This window comes from Leptinotarsa decemlineata, unplaced genomic scaffold, assembly GCF_025532065.1.
Source record: "Leptinotarsa decemlineata unplaced genomic scaffold, Ldec_3_MD MMD2_P_RNA_scaffold_12, whole genome shotgun sequence".
Classification (NCBI taxonomy): domain Eukaryota; kingdom Metazoa; phylum Arthropoda; class Insecta; order Coleoptera; family Chrysomelidae; genus Leptinotarsa; species Leptinotarsa decemlineata.
The window spans coordinates 13,505,669-13,522,379 of NW_027412526.1; the positions used below are offsets into that span (position 1 = coordinate 13,505,669).

The window sequence follows — 16,711 nt, forward strand, 5'->3', positions numbered from 1 at the left end:
ATTGACTTCGAAATCGTTCCATTACAAGTGGCATATTGGAAATGGCGAATGAATTTATAGAATATACTAACGATCCGACCTGGATTCCTGTAAGTAGCTATACACCTAAATTTTTTTCTGGCTTGATGTCTCATCAGCTGGTTTATGGAGGAGGTTTCCATTTCGAACTGGACGGTATCCTTTCGAAGATATGAGGGTTGCAAGTTCCGTCCACTTTTTGGAATCAATCGAGTTATCTCCTACAGACTGGCTTCGGGATATTACTGTAACCAAGACAGCAGTGATTTCAGGGCTCGACTGACTTCATCGTTACTCTACTATCACTGAAGTGGAGTAAAAATATTTTCATCCCGTGGAAGCCGCATCCTACGTTACAACACTCAAACATAACAAAGCCAAGATGGAACTGTAAAAATTAACTGTGGTTGAAACAGAAACTATCTCAGATTATTTTATTTATGCGGTATAGCAATGAAGAGTTCAGTGCAGTTCAGAATACAATATTATGTTGGTTGGATGTGCCTCTGATTTATTTCAACTATGTTTTGCTGCTGGACAAACGAGAAACATCTGAAAGAATCACCACTAATGAAAATGATTCAATATGTATCGTGATATCAGATGCGTTAATATATCATTTTCTTGATTCTCTATCATTAACTTCAACAATCATTGTTGAACTCTCGGTTTAAGCAAGCTTCAATTCGGTCTGGTATGCTTTTTTTTGGAAGTTATATATTCTAAACAAGGTTTGACACAATAGATTGCTAACAAGATGAGTTTGAAATGTATGCAATTATTTTGCGAAGATCTGCATAATATGGCTCAACACGTAACTATTATGACATGTGGAAGAGCAAAAACATGTTTGATAACAAATTATGAAAATATTATAACATGCTTATTCTCGATACTCCGACAGTGTATGAAGTTTTGCAGTCTGAAATCCGTCAGAATTCGAATATAGTATATCAAATGATACTTTTTGACATATTCCATTGCTACTTTGAAGCATTTCGACTTGTCCATGTCTTTCTCAGTTAATAATCAAAAAATGTCTGCAGCCTCATGGGCGTATGGTGTTTATCAGCCCAAAATCTCTTTATGATATCCATTTCAACAATAATGTTCACTCTACTAGTTTGTACAGGTTTTGTTTGTCACATTTTCCTGGATTTCAATGGGTATTTCATAAATTGCTTGTCACCAGTGCATTACATTCGCATAAAACATGACGAACTGCCTCTCTCCCTTCGCCTCAGCTCAGTTCACCGTTATATAGCCCTAGAATATTGATGTTTCTCTGATCAAACAATTCCCAATGAGAAGCACTTCAATTATTCTGTGCCTATTTCTAATGCTAGGAGTATTCTTCAGAAATGTTCGAATTCTTCATTGACTAATTTCCTCTACTGGGCGCCTACAATTGGTTTAGGGCCAATATCTATGTTGGGTAAATCTATAAGCTTGTTTGTTACCTGTGATTTTTGGGTGTTCAAGCAACCAATATGAAGTCAGTCTTTTCCGGTTCGCAAGTTTAATTTTATGTTCATCCGTGCCAGGATTGTAGTGATAATACCAATAAGCTCATTACGAATATGGTCCTTTTCTGGTAGTGATAATCAAGGTCTGTTACATGCGGCCATGAGCTACTATGACCAAGTCGTTCGCATAGCCCAGTACTTAAAATTGATTGTTGTATCTAGTCCATTGCAAGATGGAAGATTGAAGACAAGACATCGCTGATAAGGCCTCTCACACCTCTGTCACTGATGTTTCAACCTTGAGGTCTTCCAAACTGATATTTCTTTAAACATTTAGTTTATTCAGTTCGCATCGTCGATCTGGATAATTGATTCAAATGAGCTGTCGAAACCAAATAAAGAACTTGAAAGTATTTCCTTGTTTCGGTAGGCATATTAGTTGGTCATTATATAGAGAGATAATGACCTCCACTAATGGGTCTACTGCTAACTTCAAATATGTATAATATAATGTCACATACTGCTGTGAAACACTCAAAAGGCACTGCATACATTGTCAAACAAACATATGTTTAGAAAATTAGAGGTCAATATTGTCTTAATCAAAACTGTTGTCATGAGACTGACAATTGTTTCTAGTTACAGCAAAATCTTGTCTAGTTCTCCCCCTAGCCACATCAGTATCGGTGTTCATTTCAATATAAAATATAAAGTTGTGGAGATGACCTCGTATTACACTTAGTACACTCGTACTGAAAAATATTTCCATGCTACCCACACTAATGTCACGTTTCTCCATCATCTCCTCAATATCTTCGAGCCCTTTATGAAGCTCCATTTTTCAATATAAAGCATTTCTCACTCTGAATCTTCTGGTCTTCTAAATGACAATAAAAAAATGTGGAAGACTACACGTAGAACCGTCCACTCGGTCACGAATGCTCGCTTAATCATAAGTTGTCTTCCCTTCCGTTGAACACGAATAACCCACTTCCCCGGCATCGGCAATCCCGCATACAGAATCCGCCAAGCATGGCGCCGAACCCTCTAACCCGATAAAGTCCATTCTGGCCCTATCCGTACCGGTGGAGTAGATCGAAGCTTTATCTGTGTCAACGTGGCGATCGGTGCGTGCACTGGGATTTCGAGGTCATGTTACACGACGCTCGGTTGGCTTCAAGGGTCGTGTTCCGTGACACCTCGGTGAGTCCCTGGCTTTCGCTACGAACGTCGCAAATTTTGGGTTAAAACGTCTATTTGTTTTATGTTTATCAAATATATCGCATAGTGACCAAATTCTACCATCATCATCGGGATCACGTTAAAATTAGAAGACTCGGTTGAATTGGGAAAAGGTTGGGTTTTAGAAAGTAAACGCAATACTACAATATTCAAGTCTAATACTAGATAATTGTGTTTCAATTACTTAGTTAGTGGCTATACAATGATTACGTGAATAGTCCCTCCCTCTCAACTTTTCAACGGACAAAACGAGCAAAAAGGAAAAAAATTTATGGAAAGTTATCATTTTTGATACTTTTTGGAACATCACTCGCCTCAGACAAGATAATATTTACTTTTTTTCCAGATGAAAAGGGAAAGATTAGAAAAATAATAATTCGTAATTTTGCATATTACAGGAGTTTTATCTCAACCGGTTTTTTAACACCTCGACACGTGTTTCGATCATCAAATGATCATCTTCAATATGAAGATTCAACTCTTCCTCTTGATTTTTCTTCCTCTTGGAGATGATCACTTGTTGATCGAAACACGTGTCGAGGTGTTGAAATAACGATTTGTTGTTGGGATAAACTTCCAGTAATATTCATTACTACACCAAAGATTGTAAACAGTGCATCACAAGTACGTGATTTTGCAACCAAAGGAGAATTAAAACAGCTCGAAAGTTAGTAATCACAGGTTACACAGAATTTGTAATATGTAAAAAAACTGTTCATGGAAACGAGTCTAACTCAGAAAAAATCGAAGCAAAGTATTTGTCAAGAAAGTGCATTTCTGTTTCTATTCCGATCAAGTATTTTTGTGATCGACTATACAGCGTGACTCACGGTCGATGGTAGGATAGACGTTTCTGGAAACCTCTCACATTTCCTTACCTGTTCTATCGATATAAAAAAAATTCAGCATTGCGGCGTTGCCACTTCTATCAAAAAGTCTCAGCAATTATATTTTTTAAATGGAACACCCCGTATATTAATACATTTTTGGAATTGCTCTAGTATTTTAATACTTTTTTGTTGATAATGTCCTATACTTATCTCTATCTGTTTTCGAGATAAAAAATAAATTGTGCTAAATATGGTCCAAAACATAGCCTTAATTGAAATTAAGTAGGTACATCAGTACTCTCAATTCACGAAGAGTTGATATTTTGATGATAGTTTGGACAAACTCGAAATATTCAAATAACATCAAGAAATCGACTCCATATCATACAGGGCGTGCTAAAATCACTATTATTTCCATTGTGCGTAAAAGTAGTCAAAAGTTAATTTTTTCAAATGAAACCCCCTGTATATTACTCGATAAATTGAAAAAAGATGGTGAAAAATGCTTCAAGATGATATACATGTCCCTATACCTAAATTATCAAGTTTTCTTAATAAAGCCGTTTTTGTGGAAAAATAGTTATTCACGTTTTACCTACAAGTGTTGAAAGTGGCATTTTATTTTGTGAGTGGGTATTATTGCAAAACGAGTGTCAGCAAGTGGATCAAAATCACAAGAAAAATAAAATCACTTTCAACAAATGTATGATACAAATTTTTTTGTATAACGTTACTGCTGATAATAAAAAAATTATAGGGTCCATGGGATTTGAACACACGATCTTTGGAGTACAAGGGATATGTTACAACTACATACGCCAACTCACATTATTTTAAGGAGAATTATTGGTTAGTCATGAAGGACTTTCTACAGTTGGACTGAATACTACTTCGTCATCGTCAGTAACTTCACAGGGATTTAATATTACCAATAGCACGAACTGCATGTGTGAACTTTTCTAAATGATTTTTTGGTAGGTGTTCTAATTGAAGTGTTTCTATCAAAGAGATTTTCAATAACAGTTGTACAAAAAATAATTTTTAAAGAATTTGATTTCGAGGTAGTCGTGGAAATATCAAGCTTATGACAGTTTGGTGACTTTTATAAGTAATTGATAAATGGTTATTGACGGTGTTTCAAAAAATCGCCAAAAATGAATGCAAATATTGATTACTCCAACGAAGTTCTTATGAAATTATTTATTATACACGGACAGTGTGATCAAATCATTGCCAGAACTTGTAGAAAATTCAACCAAATGTATCCTGAATTGACACCAATGAACGAGAGGAAGTTTGTAAGATTACAAAATAATTTACTCAACTATGGCTCCATGTTGAAAGCGCCTTCAACATTACCAAAACCTGTTACTTCAAATGAGGACAATACTGTTAACGTTTTGGCATATTTTTATGCATATCCAGAATCTTCCATTCGCAGTGCAGAAAAAGATTTAGGTGTATCACATGCTTCAGTACAACGAATTTTTAAAAATCACGGAATGCATCCGTATAAATTTACCAAAGTTCAAGTTCTAAAAGCAGAAGACTTCGAACGTAGAATGCATTTTTGTGAATCCCTTTTGATTCATACACAGGAAGATCGGGAATTTTTGTCAAAAATAATTTGGAGCGACGAATCGAAATTTACGAGGGATGGTATTTTCAATAGAAGGAATAAACATTTTGGGCTGATCATAATACTCATGTTTCAAAAGAAATGGGTTTTCAAAAAAAAAATTGACCTGAATGTTTTCTGTATTCTGAAGAACAATGAAATTAGCTTTTTTATTTATGAAGACACACTGAATGCAGAGAGATATCTTCAAATATTAAGGACGACTGTAACCGATTTTCTGGAAAATTTGCCTTTAGAGAAATATAGGAATTCGTGGTTTCAACTGGACGGAGCGCCAGCTCATTTCACCCAGGAAGTTTCCAGGAAACTCGACGAACTCTTCGACGATCGTTGATTTAGGCGTTTAGGGCCGTGGGATTGGCCACCGAGATCACCCGATCTCACGCCACTTGACGTTTTTTATTTTTTATGGGGTGTTTCAAAAGAAAGGGTATACAGTACTCCAGTGCCTTCCAAAGAAGAATTGCGACGGCGAATAGTGCGGAGTATTGAAGATCTGGATCCCCAAGAAATTGAAAAATCAACCACAAGTCGCGTACAAAAAACCATTTTGAAGTGTTTAGAATGTAATGGACAACATTTTCAGCATTTATTGTGAAAATGTGATATTTTGTTTACAATTTTGTTATTTTGAATCATCCTATTCTGTTATTGTCTGTACTTTCACATGTTTTAGCCCACAAAATCTTACTTTTTACCTAGAAATGACTGATTTTTGGTACAGTTGTTCCCTGGAAACTTTGAGCCATAGTTAAGGATTTTATTTTGTAACCTTACAAACTTCGTCTCGTTCATTGGTGTTAATTCAGGATACATTTGGTTGAATTTTTCACACGTTCTGACAATGATTTGATCACTTTGTTCATGTGTATAATAAATAATTTCATAAGAACTTCATTTGAATAATGGATATTTGCATTCATTTTGGAAGATGATTCGAAACACCGTCGATAACTCTTTGTAAATTACTTATAAAAGTAACCGAACTGCTATAAGCTTGATAATTCCACTGCTACCTAAATCCAAATTCTAAAAAAAAAATGTTTCTAGAAGATGCGACTTTATTGAGAAAACTTGACGATTCAGGTATAGGGGCCTGATATATCATCTTGAAGCATTTTTCACCATCTTTCAATTTACCGAGTAATATATAGGGGGTTTCATCTGAAAAAATGAACTTTTGACTACTTTTATGAACAATGGAAATAATAGTAATTTCAGCACGCCCTGTATGATATGGAGTCAATTTCTTGGTGTTATTTGAATATTTCGAGTTTGTCCAAACTATGATCAAAATATCAACTTTTCATGAATTGAGAGTACTGATGTACCTACTTAATTTCAATTAAGGCTATGTTTTGGACCATATTTAGCACAATTTGTTTTTTATCTCGAAAACAGATAGATGTAGGTATAGGATATTATCAACAAAAAAGTATTAAAATACCAGAGCGATTCCCAAAATGTATTAATATATGGGATGTTCCATTTAAAAAAATAAAGTTGCTAGGACTTTTTTATGGAAGTGGCAACGCCGCAATGCTGAAAATATTTTAGATCGATAGGACAGATAAGGAAATGTGAGAGGTGAAATTTTCAGAAAAATCATGCTTTGCGTTTTCCAGAAAGTCTAACCTACCATCGACCGTGAGTCGATTCGATAGATAAAAATACATACTATTTCACCTCAGTAACAGAGAGTATTGTGTTGGCTATCATTCACGCCGAAGCCGGCCGTGATTTTCAATGAAAGATTTTCTGATATTCCGATCTGAAAGTCATGGAAAAAATTTAAAAAAACTGAAAGTGTAGCTTGAGCTGGAGGAGCTGGAAGAAAATCTATATCGTATGAAAAACATGTGGAAATCGTTCCATCTGTAGTGATTAACACCTTGCAGTTAACGACAATAGTTAGTCGTGAGAATTATGTTGCAAAAACCACCGTCAAAAATTACCTCAGGAGAAATAATTATCAACTCTATAAACTGAAAATATCACCAGATATAATAGAAGGTGACCTTGTCAGACCTTGTGAGTTAGTGGCCGAACGATTGATTACGAATCGAAATCGAATGCACTGTTTTCTGAAACGGAAATGTCAACCACCAAAATGTGAGATATTAGACATGAAACCACACAGTTTTAAAGAAGGTCACAGTCCTGAAAAATTGAATGTCTGGGCGGAAATATTGGAGAATCATATTGTTGGTACTTACGATATATCTGAAGGAAAATCTGATTGGTGAATTCTATTCAGAGGCTCTTCAAAACCTCATTTTACCCACGGATACACCTCCACATTCACTGGAAAATCATATTGTTGGTATCATATATCTAGAGGAAAATCTGACTAGTGATTTATGTTTAGAGACTCTTCAAAACCTCATTTTACGCATGGATGCACCTCCATGTTTTTTCAGGCCTATAAAGTATTGGTTGGGTCAGATATATCCGGTCCATTGGATTGACCTGCTCTTTCACCGGATTTTACTCCTCTCTAATTCCTTCTTCAGGGTATATCAAATTGATAGTTTATGTTACGAAACGTATCCCATCATTACCTCAGAAACATTTCAAAATGTTAGAAACGAGTTCAAAAATAAACTGTTTAACTATCAGAGGATTTGATGAGAATATTTTATATATCTGCTCATAATATTTTTCATGAATAAGACAGATGATAAGTTTAAAACGAAATGCTATCGTTTTATGCCTTCGAAATTGACACTAATCTATTGCAAAAAATGCTACTTAATCATATGTATGAATCATTTGACATAAGATGACGAAGTTACGTCCTTCTTGGCGAAATGAGTTAGTCATAATTACAGTTACGTTGAAGTTGTATCAATTGAATATACAATCACTTTCTATTCAATTGTTACTCAAGGTAATATACTGTTTTCCTTTCCCAAAATGAATATTTTTAAAAAACTTTTCATTTCTATGATAATTTCATCTCAATCGTAATTGTTCAGAATTATTTTGGTCTATCTGTCTTGAACCATATGACTGGTATTCTGCAAATGTTATGTTCACCGGGTTGTGTGATACAGATTGTGTATACATTTGTTCCTTCTAATGAGAAAAAAATACTTTTTTATATACATTTTTTGCTGTAACTCAGTTCATGAACACCCTTATAAAAATAATTCTGTTTCCGTTCACTCCGTCGACCGCAAAACCGCACAAATTGTCCTTTCCTGTCGCAGCTGCTTCCGAATCCGATTCCCGTTGATAGGCAAACTTGTGCGGGCAACTTTTCGCCGGCAACACAATTTATCATGGACCTTTTCCCGGTCGAACTTTTTGTTTTCCGCGGAGTTTTTCTTGCGTTCGTCGCTGCTGGTCGCCAATGTGTATTTCTCGATCAGAACATTGTGCGTGTTTACCGTGAATGAAAAAAGTTTTGATAGACAGTTGGAAAAGGGGTTGTATCATGGTTGGAAAGCGACCTTATATTTGTAGAGGTATGTTCGAGTGACGCATACATCAGGCTGAGTTTGACCGATGGCAGAGATTATGTTGGCTTTGAGGACCGCTATGGTTTATTGGCTTCATCTGCGACTACAAGAAAATGTATAACGGGAACAAATCGCATGATCTCGGTAGCCAGTTCACATCACCTCCACGTGAGATGAGCATGCCTTCAAATCGCTCGAACAGAATATCCAATGTGGCATGAGCTGTGTGCCACATAGCGTCGTCCTGTTGAAACCACAAGTCGTTGTTGTCCTGGTCATCCAATTGAAGCCAAAAGAAGTTGGTGATAATCGACCTAGAGTGCTCGTCGTTGACAGTGATGGCCTGGCCAACGTCGTTCTCAAAGAAATATGAACCGATGACGCTGCCAGCCCAAAATCTACACCAAACAGTAATTTTATCGGGATGCATTAGATACTCTTGAACCTAATGTGGATTTGTATCGTCCAATGATTTACAATTTTGTTTGTTCTCGTACCTATTCATCCAGAAATGTGCCTCATCGCTGAAGATGATTTTTCGATGAGAATTAGGGTCTGTTGCCAACTACTCCAAAGTCCATTCAGCGAACACACGTCGTTCTATATGGTCGTTTAGTCTCAGTTTCTGGGTCAGTTGAATTTTGTACGTACGCAGGTCCCAGTCACGACACGAAATTTACCAAGTTTTGGTCTGCGAAAGATCGAGTTTTTGTGAGTGACGCGGAATCGAACGCCTCGGATTATCCTGCACATATTCACAGACAGCGGCGATGTTTTGTTTGCGCTTTGTCAACGTACGGGTTTTGGTTGATCGTTTACTGAACCAGTGGACTCAAAATTATCCACCACATTGCGATTAGTCATCTGAGTAGGAAGATTATGACAACTGTTGAAATTTCATAATTTGTACTTGTTGTTGAATGCTATATCCGTCCATGCTGATTCGACAAAACATACTGAATAGGTCACAACACATCTGGCAGATGTAGCTTCAACAAGATAGGAGTTATCAATTGTTGAAGTTGGAAAGTCCCTGTTGGGGGACCTTATATATTAAATGATGATTATTAGTGAAAATAGACAATTTGGAACAGAAAATGTCATTCGCAAAGCTATGAATTAGAATAAATCAAAAGAGACGACCGTTCACAATGGAGATATATCCGAGAGGAACTGGACAATCATAATCATTCAATATACAGTGCATTTCCTTAATGTCCCTCCCCCCTTTTCAATGTTTCGAACGGGTCAACTCGAAAAATCGAAATTTGGGATAATGAAATTAATGCATGAATACTTTATTTTGAAGTAAAATTGACAGATGAAACTTCCAATATGGCGACTGGGTGCAATCTGAAAAAAAAATAAATAGAAAGGGGGGTCTTGTGATACATCTTTTTGAAGCTTCATCTACTACAAAATGGCGGAACTTTCAATAATTGACTAATATGAGATAATATGCTTGAGGTCAGTTCAGAAGATGCTCGAAATGGTTGCCTTGAACTTCTTGACATATGAACAGCCTATCCGATATTTCACGTCGAAATAGAGATTTCGACGTGAAGATATTTATAGAGATAAATATTTATTATTCGCTGCCGTATATCCAATATTGAAGCAGATTCAGTTTCGTACACCTTTTGCTTCAAATAGACCCATAAAAAAGTCCAAAGGTGTCAAATCTGGCGAGCGGCTGACCATTCTGTAGGACCTCGACGGCCAATCCAACGACCGGGAAAAATATTATCCAAATAGTTTCTTACTTTTCTGGAGTAATTTGGTGGTGCACCATCTTGTTAGAATACAATATCCATATCGAATTCATTAGGATTCGCTTCGACGATTTCAGACTAGAGTATCAACAGTAGTTTCCAGCATATTCAAATACACTTCCCCTGTTGAATTTTGATCAATAAATAGAAGTCCTACAATATGGTTTTCCAATATTCCCGCTCGAACGTTGATTTTGTCTGGATATTGGATATGTGTTTCCCGAACAACATGAGGGTTGGTGTCACTCCAATAACGGCAATTTTGTCTGTGAACATTGCCGTTAAAAAAAATTTACATTCGTCACTGAAACAAATATTGTGGAGATAGGTAGGATCACTTTCAATGGTTTCCGTCATGATTTCGCATAATTCCGATCTTCGATCACGGTCATCTTCAGTTAATTGGTATACCATTTCAATTTTGTATGGATGATACCTATTCCTCTTCAAAAGTCTTCACACAGTAGAAGGATACACCTCACAAACATTCGCGACTGTTCAGGATTTACTAACATCTCATCAATTATTTGCATTTGCTGTTCTTCCGGAATAGACGGATGACCGGTAGTTGTGAATTTGGATATAAGTTCCCTCAAATATTTCCTACAGATAGGACGATTCGGAAAACGTTCATTGAAAATTATTTCGGTCTCGTGAAAGTTACGCGTCGTACCGTAAATAAAAATCGCTTAAATTTTTTTTTCCAATGGACGAGAATTAACCATTTTAGAGATTGTTGACGTGATACGTTTCTACTAGTAAAACCGAAAACTAAATGAGAATATTCTAACTGAACAATGATATTCATTGTCGTACTGACATTTTTTGTCATTTTCATAAACAAAAAATAACTTAACAAAACTTATCGGGTTGTTGGAATTACCTTATGGCAGATAAAAAGGAATATTTCTAGAAATATCGGTATTAATGTGTTTGTCTTCATTAAATTATTGAATGTTCCGCCATTTTGTAGCAGGTGAAGATATTGACTTCATATTCTAGAGTTGTGGAGAAGTATTCGTCAGGAACTTCAAAATGATGTGTCACAAGACCCCCCTTTCCATTTGATTTTTTTTCTAGATGGCGCCCAGTTGCCATCTTGAAAGGTTCATCTGTCAATTTTACTTCAAAACAAAGTGTTCATGCATTAATTTCATTATCTCAAATTTCAATGTTTTGAGTTGACCCGTTCAAAAAATAATATATAATTGATTTTGTAGCATGCGGTAGGATGTGTTAGTTACGGTTTCGAGTATTGTATTCATGGTTAGGAAAGCTGATATTATGTTTTTGAAAGTGGTATTTCATATTCACACAAATGTAAAATAATTGCCTGATATCCATGATTTTTATTTCTTTGTAGAAGCTATCAGAGTTCTATCTAGAGCTTTTCTGTAGCATTAATTTTAAGAATCGTCTCTGTATCACTTCTGATCGATTGGGATGGGTTTTGAGCGCACCACCCCAGGTTTCAATACCATATCGGATATGCCTTTCTACGAGAGAGGAGTATATTACTTTCATTTCTTCCATGGGTCAGTAAGTGTTCAAATATTTGAATTTATATAAAATGGTTTGGAGTTTTTTGGTCACATATTTTATATAATAATCCCATTTAAGATGTGTGTCCAGATATATTCCTAAGTATTTTGTCTCAGTTGTAGTGTTCAATTTCAATATTTTTCCATCTATATTTATTTATAGGTGGAGATTTGTTGCAACTGAAAGGAAGAACCTGGGTTTTTTCGAAGTTGACTGTCAATAGTTTGTTATCGAACCATTCTTTAATGAATTTGAAATCTATTTCTGTAGTATTTTTCAGTTCCTGCCATGTTGATAAAATATAACGGTGTCATCAGCATAACCTACGATGTTCCCTTTACTAGCGACTGAGAACAGTTAATTCACATATAGGTTGAATAACAATGGACCCAGAACTGTGCCTTGCGGTATTCGATACTCAATGATTTTTGAGTTACTTGTGTCATCACCAATTTCCACTTTCTGTGTCCTTCTATTCAAATAGCTTTCCATGAGCTTATGACAATTACCTTTTATTCCTATTTTTTCAAGTGTCTCTAGGAGTAGCTTATGGCTGACAGTATCAAATGCTTTTTTCAAATCAATGAATAAGCATAGACATGGAGTTCCTATTTCCAGAGCTTGGTGTATTTTCTCTGTGATGTATAGGATAGCATCCACCGTGGAGATTTGTTCTCTAAAGCCAAATTGTCTACAAGAAAGAAGTTTAAATTTATTTATAAAAGATAAGAGTCTGGTTTTCAATAATTTCTTGAATATTTTTGATAGATTCGTTTTTAGTGAAATGGATCTATAATTGGTAACGATTTTTTTGTCCCAACTTTCGTTTATCGGGATGACGACTGATTTTTTGAGAGAAGTTGGTCATATTCTCTTATCTAGACATCGATTCAAGATATGAGTTAGAGGAATAACGATATTGCCTGCGATTTGTTTCAGTGTTTCTGCTCGCATTTGATCTTCCCCTACGAATTTTTTATTTTTCAGTTCACTGATAAGATTCTTTACTTCAGTCATATCGATGGAACGGATACCTATAGAATTTGTTAGTAGTGTTGTGTTTGTTTTGAAATTTGGGTTCCCAATAATTTGTTCAGCCAGTTTTTTACCAGTTTCCATAAATCTTTTATTGAATTCGTTTGCAATTTCCGTCTTTCGATTCAATAATTCATCTTTGTCATTTTTTATACTCCGTATTTGTTTTTCCGATTGTTTTTTACCAGTGATGTTCTGCACTGCATTCCAGAGTTTTTTTCGAATTGCATGAGTTATTTTTAATTTCTTCTCGGTAGTAGTCACGCTTAGCTCTATTCATTTAATTGGTGAGTTCATTTTTATAATTTTCATAATAGTGTTTCAATTGTTCGTTGTGTGGGTTGTTGTTTAGTTCCGCAAACAAATCGTTTTTAGTGTTGATGGATTTCAATAGAGTATTTGTTAACCATGGTGCAAATTCTGTGTTCTTCCTAGTACATTTAATTTCAGTACATTTTTCAATAGCGTTTGTTAGAACATCAATAAATTTTTCCTTAGCAGTATTTGGATTTTCTGTTGAGTTCACTGACTCCCAGTTTTCATGGTGTAATGTATTATTCAATATTTTTTCATTAATATATTTTCTATATCTCATTCCGTAATTTTTTTTTGACAATTTTTAATATATAGTTATGAAATGATCGGTGATATTGCTTTTCAGAACAATTGGTATTGTCATGTCAAGTATATTCCATTTACTCTCGATAAAAATATGATCAAGACATGATATCTGGTCATTATATATTCTTGTGGGATCATTAATACCGGATATGTACCCAAGTTCGTTCAATATACTGAGATAGTCGGTTGTGTTATAATCTTCCTCTAACAGATTTATATTTATATCACCTATGAAGAGATAATAATCATATTTCTCTTGTTGAATAGTTACAAAATATCTCATTAAAATTTGGTTGAATTCATTTATGTTCATTGAGGATGATCAGTAGCAGCTAGTGATGAGCATATCATTTTTGTTTCCGATTTTGATTTTTGCTTTGAGAAATTTAACTCTTCCTATTACAACAATTTCGCTATAAAATTCTTAATCTTTTTTATAAACATTATTACTTCATTGTTTTGAGTGTATTTACCTTCATTACAAATTAGTTTGTACCCTGGTATGCAATATATATGAAGGTCAATTAATTTCTATAGGTCTCTGTTATTATCACACAATTAAAATCTCATCCAACATTATTTTGAAATCATCAATATTTTTATTCAAACTGCGAATATGATTATGAATGATTTTGAAGTTGGAATTTTTTTCGTTTTGTTTCGAAATCTCTTTGTATTCTCCAGGTTTATTAAGTGTAAACGTTTTCAAAGAGTCTATTTTGAAATCTCTTATATACCTATTGGTCCATTCTGAGAGCTCAAATATCAGAGTGCTACCTATAGTACTACATATATATGAATGGAAAATAATGAGATTCTGGTAAAGTTACAAATTCATATAAAATTGCAGTTTTTGTAATAAAAACAATATAAATTCATAATGACAGAATGGATTATATTTTCAGAATACATGAATCGTCCTGAGCAAAATGTCATTCACTTCCTTTCTTTTGACCCGATCTCGTTTTGATTTTTTCTGTGTTACGATTCTGTATCTTATCTGGTAGATTCCTGTCTGCTTTCGACGATATTCTACTTGTAGGTGTCGTAGGGGTTTAAGGGCCTTACCCTTAAGGGTAAGTAAGCTTTCCGTCTCCTTTGTGATAGATTCAATGAGGAGTGGTTCTGTAGGTGTCGAAGGGGTACTACTGTGTTTTTCTATGTTGTCCTTTCTTCTTTCTGCAGAAATTGATTTATTGAGAGCTCCTTTCCGTCGACCACTGTATATTCGAATGTTTCGGATCATGAACAATCGTAAGGGATACATGTTGACAAGCCACGGGGGTATTGTCGAGATGATTTTTCAAACTGCTCAATCAAACTTCTTTTGATTTATATTCATCTCTTTCAATTCATTTCTAACTACTTATTCTGTTCCACAATGCCTGAACTCCTTCTTAAAGTTCTCTGAATATCAGCTTTTATTTACTGGATTTTTTCATTATTTCTTTCAGAAAGACACGTTGACCCTCATGAATTGTCATCAACAATTTATTTTGTCTCAAATACTACCATTTTTCATTGCTCTAACTTCTGTTCTATAACATTTTCTCATTCTCGTGACTCACTTATTTTTTCTTATTTTTTTTTGAGTTCTTGTGGAAACCTGGCATCATCGCTAACCCATGGTTATTGTTCACTCGAGTGTTCACTACGAAATGGTATCCTCGATTGTCAAAGTCATGATAACGAATAGAAGCACAAGGTAACTTACATGTGTATTTCGCTTTTCTAGTAGAAAATAAATTTTTCAAGTTGACGGCTCGGAAGAAAATGAACCACGTTCGAAAACATGGAAAATTGCAATTGAAATGCAGTGTGTCGTAAAGAAAATCGAAAATTACTGTTAAGTTTTGAGTTTTCGACTCACTTTATGCAACACTCTATCCAGAAATATTTCAGTGAGACAAAGCACACTAGTATTTTGACTCAATGATTGTAATATTAATGAACCAAACTAGAATGAAAAATTGCAGAACTGGCACTAATCAACGTTTCTCAAACGGACCAAAGTCCATTACAAAAAACCGTTGCTTTTGTTATCAGCCAGCCGAAAATACAAAAACCTCTCTTGAGCTCCGCACCCGCATCAAGTTCATCCTGAGAGACCGTTCGGTGAACATGACGTGAAATTCCTGCAGGAATTCCAGATAATCGGCCCCTACGCCTACTGTAGGTGTACACTACTCATGTTTGCATTGCCCTCCTCGATTCCGATGGGGGAAATGAAGCAGCGTGAGCGGCTAATATACATACTTTCGGCGGAGCTCAAGTGATATACAGTTTCGAACTTTCGGGACCGGGATTTAGTTTACGTTCCATTTTGCATGAGTAGTTTTGTGTTAATGCCTTTCGGTGAATGTTTATTTTGGGATACATCGAAGTTTATCTCCGCTTGTCCTGAAAGCGCTATTGTCTTTCAGAAGCGTAACAAAGCTATTTGGAGCAATGAAACTGTTTATATAATTTTGTTTTCATAGAGATATATGCCTGTTTGTCTGCAGTAGTTACCAGTTAATTATTTAATTTCTGGAATACGCCCAAACATTTGTACTACGAAGTTTGACAACTGGGAATACAATCGATTTTTTTATGTTTCAGGGATTCAGATCATATTCTCAAAATCTTCTTTAACGATAGTGGAACAGAGCCAAAATCTTATTGAATTCATTATTTCTCACCGTAAATGCAAATCGAGAACAAACGATATTGAAGAACAGCCCAATCAGAGAATTAGGAATATAATTCTTGCTTGTCCCACATATCAGTGGCTGAAACCATAGGTTGAAATTTCACCAAGACTACAATTCCACCACTAACACAAGTGAATAGTTCACAAACAATAATAACACAAATTTGCTTTCCTAATAGTTTGCATCACATTACAAGAGTTAATTTTCAATTTGAAACTCCTCCATTGTATAATCCACAATGCCAGATATTATTGGAAATGGATGGTTTTGGCTTTCTGCAAATATGTGTAGTTTATCCAAAGAAGTAACTTTCAGACACTTGACATAACTTGGAACCTCGAAGGAAAGTTGGGAACTCTTGCAGAAATTCCTGATGGTAGAGTCCTGGA

General features: G+C 35.3%; 1 long non-coding RNA gene across 1 annotated transcript in view; it reads right to left on the reverse strand.

Moving 5' to 3' along the window:
• The window catches only part of LOC141481984 (uncharacterized), a 466,857-nt gene that overhangs the window by 140,380 nt on the left and 309,766 nt on the right, over nt 1-16,711 (reverse strand). The window lies entirely within an intron of this gene.